At 35.6% G+C, this 11672-nt stretch overlaps 1 pseudogene; it reads right to left on the bottom strand.

Moving 5' to 3' along the window:
* Positions 1 to 1063: 1063 nt before the first annotated feature.
* LOC118842561 lies at positions 1064 to 1338 on the bottom strand (annotated as a pseudogene).
* Positions 1339 to 11672: the final 10334 nt, after the last annotated feature.

Genomic DNA, 11672 nt, shown 5'->3' with positions numbered 1-11672 from the left:
TTATCCACTGAAGTCCTAGAGACCTCCTTAACCTCGAATCACAGGACCCACACAGTTTCATCCCAACAGCCTTTTCCAAACTTACCTCTTGCCATCCCTACTACATTTATCCTCTTCTTCAACTGAGTAAACTCATTGTCCTTCAGACACACCTTGGATATTCCCACTGTTCCACTTCCACTCACGTAACTCGCCTGGCTTAGAACACCCTCTGTCCTATTCATCTACTTAATACCTTCTCATCCTTTAAAGCCTAGATCAAAATCTACCTTCTTTCTTGATCACTCTGACCAAAAGTGATTTCTTCTTTCTCTGACTTTCCATTTCATTTATTAAGTCACTAATTTAACATATACTTATTTCTTCAATTAACTTGCTACTTTGTAATGGGTACTTCAGAAATGTTGATTGATTGTTATATGTATGAGGCTGCTTCCTCAACTTCCATTCTCACAGGCATACCAGTTGCCCAGGGTGATTATTACCATCACTTTAGAATTCTGGGGTTAACCTGAGAGATTTCTGGGGCTTCTCAGAACCATCATTTATGTGCCCTTACTGGAGTCCTTCCCCATTGGTTAATCAGCCAGACTTAATTAGCTCAAAGGCTAGGTACTAAGCAAATAGAGCCAGAGGGAAACAATCCCCTAAATCTTCCCTCTTCTTTTTCCCCCAATTTTATTTTATTAACCATATAATTTGCCATACTCCATGCTATAACACTGACGTATATACAAACTAAATGTAGTCACAGTCTCTGACATTTTTAAGTTACTCAATGTTATCTTTATACTAGTAAGCATGTATTAGGACAGGAGAGCTTCCGCTGAAAATTCTTCCTTTCTTTCTGCCACTGGTTTCAGAATAATTAAGGATCTCAATTGCCTTACTAGAATCTGGCTATCTTGAATTAAAAAGAAATACATATACATATGTGTAAGTGTGTATATATGTTTTTTAGTTAAAGACTTTATTCGATGCAATTATGCAACCAGGCTGGCTTTTTCTTCAAAAATATTAAAAATATTCCCAGGAGGCTGAATGAGGTGACCAGTTTCATGACTCAGAGATAAGAAAACTTCAAACTGAAGAGGTTCTTATTTTTGCGGTTTAACCATTCTTCTTGATCATGTTCCCTTATTCCATAGAGTCCAGCACATTCATTGGATTTGTAATAAACTTCCAAGATTAAGGGAAATCACTTACTCATTGTATGCCTGAAATCTTGATTTGTGTTCATGTTATTAAATAGCAAATATTCTCCAATGATTCCAAGAAGTTCAGGTGCTAAATTCCTTTAAACAGCTTCCTTGCCAGTGATTCATTTGGGAAAGCCATCCTACACCACCTCTGGCGCCTCTGCCACACATGTCCGGTAGAGGAGCAATCCTCCCCCTTCTAAAGAGACATCTTGTGTAACAAAGATTTTTTAAAGAAAAAGAGGAAGAGAAGAAAAAATAATCAACAAAATTTATCAGTACATTAGAAAAAAATTCCACTTAAAACCAAGAGAGCCAGTGTTAAGTATAAGAATGACCATAATACGCACATATAGATAAAGTACATGGAAATTTTCAAAGAAGATAATACATGCATGTATAAAGAGTAAAGTTCCAACCCCCACTTCAATTCATGTAATTCCAGCAGGCCTGACGCTTCAAACAAATCAGTCAATCATCATGATGTCATCACAAAGAATAAATTACAACCATAATGTATGAATAAGTCTTAAATCAATTAGAAGGGATTAGAGGGGTTTGCTTATTAGATGAAGGCAAATGACTCTCTCTATAAAACATCTTGTAACCAACTGAAAGAATCAGAGATTCCATTGAAACTGTGGTAGAAATAACAGTCTTCCCTGTGAAGAGCTGGTTAAGTGATAGTCCACTTTGTTGGTGGAGGACTTCAAATTTGGGAACTGAAAATCCCAGAGTTGGAGCCAACTAATTGCAAATAGAAAGGCCCTGGTGGGGATCTGTGAATGACTATACTAGAAATCCAGCCACTTAGTGCTATCCTTGCAACATCAAGAGTAGTAGTATTATAATGAGCCACCCTCTGGGGACCAAAACCTGTTTGAGTGCAAGCTGGGCAGAATGACCCCAGAAGAGGTGTTACAAAGGTATTCCCCAAAATATTTAGAAAAACATCGGTTAAACAGGACACATTTAAAAATAGAGCCAATCAATTTTTGTATGACAAACTATATAACCTTTAGAGAAGTCATTGAAAGGCTTTCAGGTAAACATTAGAGTCATGAGACTTTTCAAAATCCAAGTTTTATATCCAAAAGAAGTGTTATATGTTCTAGAGTAAGAAGTGTTTATTTATTCCATTGTTTTAATGAGTATTTAAGAGTTATACCACATCATTTATTTTACTCTTAATCCTAAGAAACTGTTTAATATATTTAGCTCATATTTTCTCAATTAGAGAAACATCACAAAAGGTTAAAACAGTGCTGTGACTTTCATATTTTTAGCGTGACCATTTAGGCTGCTGTAGTGAAGAATATAGTGATGAAGCATTTGTTAAGTCAGTAGTGAGAGAAAATTCTGCATGTCTCCTTACAAGTATTTGCAAGAGAAAACTATGTATGGTGAAACTTTATTAATTGGAGCCCACTTAACTGGAGCCCTTATTTAAATGGATTGTTTTTCTCTGTTTAAATTAATTCCTGAAAGTGAAGTAGAATATATAACAGTTTTTTTAAAGAAAATTCCACAGATACTCTAAGGTCATAGCACCTGCAGCCTGATCTTCTCTGCTTTCTCCATCTAATACTGGAAAATTTAGTTTAATTCAGCAAACATTAACTATTCAGAATTCCGAGGGCTTCCAAAATCCCCAGTCATCAAAGAAAAATCAAATTATGTTTATTACTTGCTAAAACAGGAAAGTGGGCTCATTTCATTTTAAGATGTTTGCCAAAAAAGTTAAAATATGGAGTTTCTGCTTAAAATTAACCAGAAATTTCAACTGACCAGAACTCTGTCTCTGTGCCCTCTGTTGTTCCTTAAGCATTTTGGCTAATTGAGCTTTATTTTTAAAAAGCTGTAAAACTATTTAAGTACATAGAAAACTCCAATTTTAAATAGTTCAGTTCAGCCTGGTTGACATTTATAGTTAAAACTTTGTACTCCTGAATTGGTCTAACTGGATTGAGGTAGGGAGGGATCAAGTTAATAAAAATTTATTAAGTGATTATTTCATTATGACACTGTGGATACAAAGGAGGAAGACAGCAAAGTTCCTGCCTCCAAGCAGCTTCTACTCTAATGGAATAAGGAAAACTGCAGAGTGATTGTTGAGATACTCAATAGTGATGGCACATCAAGCTGAATTGGTCATGATCATAATGAAATGCTCTAAATAGCCCTTTAAAGGACTTTTTCTACTTCTCTAGCATAGAGTTATGGTCAGAAAAGCTATGAGGAGATAGATAGACTGGTGGCTTTAGAGTCAGAGGAGTAATAGGATTATAAAATCATAACTTCCAAACTGGAAAAGCCTTTAGATGTCCTCTGGTTCAGTAATGTCAAACAAATAGAAATGGGATATGTGTGGTGGGGGAATTCTAATCTGTATATGAGGGTTCCTGTGGGCTTCATATTCTTTTAAAAATGTAATATTTATGTTTTATTGTATTTTATTAGTTTTGTTAAATATTTCCTAATTACATTTTTTTTGTTCAGTTCTTTGCAGTCATGTCTGACTGTTCATGACCCCATTTGGAGTTTTCTTGGCAAAAATACTAGAGTGGTTTGCCATTTCCTTCTCCAGCTTATTTTACAGATGAGGAAACTAAAATAAACAGGGTTAAGTGATTTGCTCAAGGTCACACAGCTAGTAAGTTTCTGAGTCCAGATTTGGTCTCAGGAAGATGATTCTTCCTGACTCCAGGCCTGGTACTCTATCTACTACACTACTTAGCTGCTCCATACTTACATTTTAATCTGGATCAATCCATACTCAGGAGTGTTGTGGGCTGCATGTAACCCCTGGGCAGGGAGTTTGACAGCTGTGTTCTAGTCTAACCCCATCATTTGACAGGTGAAACTGAGACCCAGGGTAGTTAAGTGATTTGTCCATGTACTACTTATCTTACCTTGAAAACGTTACTCCTGTAGCGATAAAAAGTGGTGGGGCATGTGTGTGGAGACGAGCATGATGTGTGGTGAGGCTGCTGTCCTTGTGTGGCTCATAGAGAGATAAAATAGACATCTCTAGCCTCTTCTCTCCCCACCTTTCTCCAAAAGAGACTTTCATTCCTGCCAGGAAGAAAAGCAGGAAATCGGAACCAGAGGCCACCACTTTGCTCTTCTCAGAGAGAAGGGGTACTGTGGTAGTATATTTATGTGATCCCTTTCATATTGTTCCTCTAGGGAACATGATTAGGTTACACATAACTTTTAATCACTTCATCTTTTGAGGGGGAACGGAGGTCCCCAAACTCTATATTCAAGACTCAGCCCCTTTCCCACTTAATACCAGTTTCAGAATAAACACACATAAAGAATAGCAAAGAAGCTCATTTATCCAAATCATAGCAAAACAGAAATCAGAGAAGATATACATAGGAAATATATAGTAGAGAATGCACTGTAGGAGTTCTCCCATTGGGAGCAAGATAAGTCAGCTCAACCAAGAGAGCATATCTTACCTTTCATCCAAGGTAAATTCCCCGAAATCTCTAGAGTAGCAAGCTGGAAATAGAAACATGATGAAGCTCTTCCCAGAGTTTTTTCCTTTATCAACCTGAACTAGGGTTGGTCGCTTCCGGGTTCTCTCTTGAAGCTGGAAACTGACTTGAAGATTTTCACTTTGATAGCCCCAAAGGGGCTTCACTATCTCATTTGAAGAGTCCCCAGAGGAGGACTGACTGAAAACTGAAGCTCTCACATCTTGCCAGCTCTACCCTGTCCCTCTTGTTGGGCAGGGCATTCATCACCATATGGAGAGAGTCCCATACCAATGTTACAAGGGTTACATTCCATTTCTCTGGACTTCAGTTTCTTCATCTATAAAATCAATGATTTTGCCTAGATTATCTCCCAGTCTATGATGCTATTCTCTCTAGCCCTGATTTCTTCAAGTATATTTTGATTTTTCATCTGCTTGCTGGAAAACTCCACCTGGATGTCCTGTTAACACCTCAAACATCATATTCCAAAATAAATTTGTCACCACATCCCTAAAAACTTCCTTTTCTCCTCAATCTCCCACTTCTTGTTTAATGGGAACATCATTCTCCAAGTCCACTGAGCTCAAAATCTCAGTTGCATTTGACTTTTTCCTTTCTCTCACCTCCCAAAATGATCAAGTCCCATTGTTTCCACCATCACGACCACCACCACCACCACCACCACCACCACCACCACCACCACCACAATATCTATTAACTCCATCTCATCTTTCCTCTTCCACACCCACCTCCCTGGTTGAGGTCCTCATCCCCTTCAACCTAGATTATTATCATTCCCTTCTAGATAGTTTCCCTTTTCCTAGTCCCTCCCCTCTCCAATTTACTTTTCACATTGCTGCCTTGTATAGGTATGATCATGTACTTTCCTGCTAAAAAACACATTTTATCTGTGGAAAAAAAAACAAATTCCATTCTCTAGCCTTTAAGACCCTTTATAATCTGGCTTCAACTCAGCTTACATTAAAGAAATGTTTTATTAATGCTCTTTCTAAATTTACTTCCCAATCAACTCTCTCCCCTACCCCAATGAAAACCTTTGTATCAAAAAGTACGGCTAAGCAAAACAAGTCAATATATCAATCTGTCTGAAAATGTATGATACATTCCATGTTGATAGCCCCCAACCTCTTTGACAAGAGCTGAGATTGACCATTGTCTTTGGAAGCCACGATTAGACTTGCATTGATCAGAATTCTGTAGTCTTTCAAGATAACGTTCCTTTTTATTATTGCCAACTTACCCTTCCAGCCCAATTTCAAAGTATTTCCCTTAATGTACTCTGTTCCAGCCAGGCTGGGCTGTCTTCTTGCTAATCCTATCTTCTCTCCTACAACTAGGAATGTATACACACCATTTTTTTTTGTTCCTGGAACTAACTTAACCTATTGAAATACTTTTTTCTAGGAGACAGATAGGTGGCACAGTGAACAGAGCACCAGCCCTGGAGTCAGAAGGACCTGACACAACACACTTACTAGCCTTGTAACCTTGGACAAGTCACAACCTCAATTGTCTTCCCTTCTCCCCTCCAAAAAATAAAAAAAAAATACTTCTCTAAGTTTAAGGCCCACTACAAGTGCCACCTCATCTATGAAGCCATCCATGACCCTCCTGCTTCAATTATTGATAAGTATGTATTAAGCACCTACTGTGTACCAGATACTGTACTAAGTACTGAGGATACAAATGTGATAAAAGAAAGACTTTCTCTGTATTAAGAAGATAACAGTCTAATGAGGGAAGATATTTTTTAAAAAGCTGAAAAGGGGGACAGCTTGGGATTGAGGAGATAACCAATTCTGAGACATGGTGAAGAAATCAGAGATGTCTCAGAGTAGTATAGCCAGGTAAGAAATATGAAGATGCCTGAGTTTAGCTCCTTCCTTAAATGGAGGTTTTGGAATTCCTGGCTCCACCCTTTAATTATAGGGGCAGAAGGTAGTGAGGAGGTGGTACCAAGGCTAATGGGATCTTGCAGGCTAATCAGGTTTTCCCAATAATGACCTTTCTGGTGCATGCTGGAGAAGTCAGAGACATCTTAGAGTAATGCAGCCAGGTAAGAAATGTGGAGGACCAATTCAAAAAGCATCCACTAAATATGCATAAAGCATCCTCCTAGGTCTTGGAAATACAAAAGCAGGGTGAAAAACTCTATTTGTCTTCTAGGGGTAGACATTCTACTGAGAGGTGGGGGAGGGCAGGATATAACATGTAAAGAGATAGGTGTATATATGATAATTTGAGATGGAAATAATCACTAGGGGTTCTGAAACAACTAAAGGGGTCTGAAAATTTTTTGCGTGAGAGGAGGTGGCACAAAGTAAGACTTAAAGGAAGCTAGCTTTTCTAAGTATAGGTGACAAGGAAGTCCATTCCACACTAGAGGGTCAGCTTATACAAAGACACTCTTTCCAGACTTTCATGTTTTTTATAGTTATTAGGTATCTCATATAAAATTTTATTTAATTTTTTTCAATTAACAGGCATTTAATTTTTCTCCCTCTCATCTGTCCTCCCCTACTGAAAAGAAAAAAAAAATTCTTATTTTTTTTGAGGGGGGAAGGCAGGGCAATTGGGTTTAAGTGACTTGCCCAAGGTCACACAGCTAGTAAGCGTGTTAAGTGTCTGAGGCTGGATTTGAACTTAGGTCCTCCTGACTCCAGGGTCGGTGCTCTACTCACTGCACCACCTACCTGCCCCCCCCCCCAATTCTTATAACAGATATTCATAGTCAAGCAAATAAAAACATGCATTTGAAATGTGCAAAAATAGATCCCTTTTTGCATCTTGAGTCCATCACCTCTATATCAGAAAGTGGGTAGCATATTTCCATATTAGTGCCCCGGAATCTTATTTGGTCATTGAACTGATCAGATTAACAAATCCCTTAAATATTTCATAGTTATTTGTCTTGACAATGTTGTTTTTATAAATTTTCTCCTGTCTCTGTTCATTTCATTCATTAACAATTCATATAAATCTCCCCAGATTTCCCTGTACCTATCCCTTTCACCATTTCTCATGGGACAGCAGTATTTCATATACTATCATTGGTTTATCCACTCCTTAGTTTATGGGTACTCCTTTAGTTTCAATTTTTTCCTACTACAGAGGATTACTATTAATATTTTTGTACTTGTGGTTCTTTTCCTCTTTCTTTGAGCCCTTGGGGCTATATGCCTACTAATAATATCACTGGGTCAAAAGGAATGCATGGTTTAATAACTTTTTGGATATACTTCCAATAGCTTTTCTGAATGACTATACTAGTTTGCAGCGATACCAAGAGTACCCTCATGTTCCTGTTTCCTATAGCCCCTATGACATTTATCATTTTCCTTATTTGTTAACTTGCCAGTCTGAGAGGTATGAGGTGGAACCTCTGAGTTATCTCAATTTGTACTTTTGTAATTATTAATAATTAGGAGCATTTTTATAGGGCTATTAATAGGTTGGATTTTTCCCATAGAAAATTGCCTGTTCATACTTTTTGAACATTTATCAAGTGGGGGATCTTTCTTATTCTTATGAATTTGATTGAGTTCTTTATATATCTTAACTATCAGACTTTGATCAGAGAAACTTGCAACAAAATTTTTTTTTCTGAGTTAACTGTTTCTCTTCTAATTTTACCAGCATTGGTTTTGTTTGTGAAAAAGCTTTTTTAATTTTATGTAATCAAAACTGACCATTTTGTGTTTTGTAATTCTCTTGAACCATTGTTTGGTCATAAATTCTTCTGCCATATATATATCTGAAAGATATTTTCTTTATAGATTTATAATATGACCTTTTGTTTATGATATGTTTATAGTATGACATTATTAATCTGTACCATGAATTCATTTGGAGCTTATCTTGATATTTGGTGTAAGGTGTTGGTCTAATCCTAATTTCTGCCAGACTGCTTTTCAGGGTTCCCAACAATATTTGTTAAATAGTGAGTCCTTGCCCAATAGTGGGGTCTTTGGGTTTATTGAACACTGGACTACTTGGTTAATTTGTTTCTGAATGTTATAAAACTAATCTGTTCCAATGATTAACCTCTCTGTATCAAAACTAATAATGAATTCTTTTGGTGATTTCTGTTTACAGTACAATTTGAGATCTGATATTGCTGGGACCCATTTATTTTCTCTTTCCCCCCATTTTTTTCCCTTTGAGAGATTCTTGACCTGTTTTTCTTTTGGATGAATTTGATTATTATTTCTGCTTCTATAAAGTAACCCACAAATAGTTTGAATTTTATGACACTGAATGTTAATTAATTTAGATAGTATCAACATTTTTATTGTATTGTCTCAGCCTATCCCTGGGCAATTAATAGTTCTTCAATTTTAAGGTCTCTTTATTTCAGTAAAAAGTATTTCACAATAATTACATTCATATATAATTTTTCTTGGTATTTGTGTGTGTGTATGTGTGTGTGTGTGTGTGTGTGTGTGTGTGTTGATTGGCAGACTACCAAGTGTATTATATATTTTGTAGTTATTTTAAATTGAGCTTCTCTTTTTATTTTCTCCTGCTGGGAATTATTGCCTTTATATACAAGTAATGATGATTTATGTAGATTTATTTTATGTCCTCCAACTTTGCTGGTTACTATTTCATTTAATTTTTAGTTGATTCTCTAGAGTTATTTAAGTAAACCTCCACATCATCTACAAAAAGGGAGATATTTCTTCATCTATACTTATGCCTTCAATTTCTTTTTTTAATCTTTTTGCTATAGCTGACATTTAGTATTAAATAGTAGTAGTAATAATAGATATCTTTGCTTTACCCTTATTCTTGTCAGAAAGGCCTTTAGTTTATTCCCATTGCATATAAACTTGGCTTTTGAAGTTAGATAGATACTACTAACTGTCTCAAGGAAAGACTGCCTTATTCCTACATCTTTTGTGTTAACAGAAATGTATGTTGTACTTTGTTATAAGCTTCTTCTGAACCTATTGATATTTATATTGTTGCGATTAATATAATCTATTAAGTTGACAGTTTTTCTAATATTATACCAGCTCTGCATTCCTGCATAATCTGATTTGTAGTGTAAAATCATTTTAATAGGTTAATATTTCATTTTAATATTTTATTTATTTTTTTGTGTTGATATTCATTAGGGACATTGGGCTGTAATTCTTTGTCTTTTCTGACCCTCTGTGGGTTTAGATATTGAGACCATAGAAGAATTTGGTAGAAATTTTTCTTTTCCTATTTTTACAAACAGCTTATATAGCTTTGGAATTAACTGTTCTTTGAGTTTTTTTATTTGGAAATTTTTTGTGGTTTCTTCCATTTTCTGTTCTCTTTCTTTGAACATTTGTAAAGTTATCAGTTTTGTTGACATAGAATTGGGCAGAATAGTTTCTAATAATCTCCTTTGTTTCTTCTTCATGTGTTTTGAATTCTCCTTTTAATTTTTTAATATTGATGATTTGGTTTTCCACTTAAAAACCAAACCAGCTAATGCTTCATCTATTTTGTTATTTTTTAAGTTCCTGGTAATTTATGGTGTTGTTCTTGTTTACTTTCATTTTGTATATTTTCTTTAATTTTTAGAATTGCTATTTTGATGTTTTTTATTTGTTGATTTTGTAGTTTTTTAAATTGAACGCTCAATTCATTTATGTCTTTTCTCTTTTGTTGATGAAATATTTATAGATAATATTAGTTATCTTTTTAGTTGTTACATATATTATCCCCTAATACATTATAAATTTCTTGAGTGTAAGGACTATGTCAGTCTTTAACTTTGTATCCTTAGCTGCTACCACAGTAGCCTTGAATACAGTAGGTATTCAATAAATGTTTGTAGAATTTAATTTGAGACATCAAGGATGCAAAAAACCCATTTAATTGCTTCCTTTCCTTTTCTTGGTAAGGAAATTGAAGTCAAGAGTGATGAACTGATTTATTCAAACTTAAGTAACTCCCTATTACTTCTAGGATCATACATAAATTTCTCTTTGGGGCACTTAAAACTCTTCAAACTAGCCACTCCCTACCTTATGCCTTATTTCCCACCATGCATTCTGTGGTCCAGCCATATTAACCTACTTGCTCCTTACATATGGATTAATTTCCATTCTCTCTGCCTTTGCATTGGCTGACTGCTATGCCTGGAATGTCTTCCCTCCTCACCTCTGTCTCTTAATCCCTGGTTTCCTTCAACTCAGTTCAAGGGTTGCCTTCTGCAAGAGGCTTTTCCTGTAGGAATATCCCTAACACCCTACATGTATTTTGCATGTCTTCTTTATAGTGTGTGTATGTGTTTATATATATACGTTATATATAAACACATATATACATATATATATACACATACATTTTGTCTAATTCATTAATATTTAAATTTTCTTGAGGACAGAATTACTCCTGTTAGAACAATATCTAGCATATTGTAGGCATTTAATAAATGCTTGTTGATTTCTCAAAGCCATGGAGATATTCAGTAGCAAATAGGACCTTAAACCTAGGTTTCCTGCATGGAATAGGGGAAAGAGAAATACATTTGATGTCAGAGAATGAAGGTTCAAATCCTGGCTCTGCCAATTATGACCTATATGACTTTAGGCAATTAGCCTCTTAGGGCTTCAATTTCTGGACTCTGAGGACCCTTACAGCTCTAAATCTGTGATCCCAGGATTGTATCTAATATTATTCCCATTATAACAAACTTGAATTGAGAAATGGAACCAGATGGTACTTGGGGCTGATTACTTTTTTACTTCATCCATCAAGAGAAAAGGGGGTAGAGAGAAATTCCATTGTAATGTGGGTCCATTAAAAATTCAACTGTGTTGAGGAAATTTCTTTATTTTCTGAAATGGCTGAATATATTTCAGAATAATTCAACATAATATAAAGTGTTCTTGCATAGTTATTAAGTAAACTACCAGCAAAATATGCATTGATTTCCTGAGCAGATGTGTACTTTATAATTGTTTTGGGTTTTTTTGGCTAT

Source organism: Trichosurus vulpecula, chromosome 3 (assembly GCF_011100635.1).
Source record: "Trichosurus vulpecula isolate mTriVul1 chromosome 3, mTriVul1.pri, whole genome shotgun sequence".
Taxonomy (NCBI): domain Eukaryota; kingdom Metazoa; phylum Chordata; class Mammalia; order Diprotodontia; family Phalangeridae; genus Trichosurus; species Trichosurus vulpecula.
Note: the sequence above shows the minus strand (reverse complement) of the source record. Positions and strands in the feature narration are given on the sequence as shown.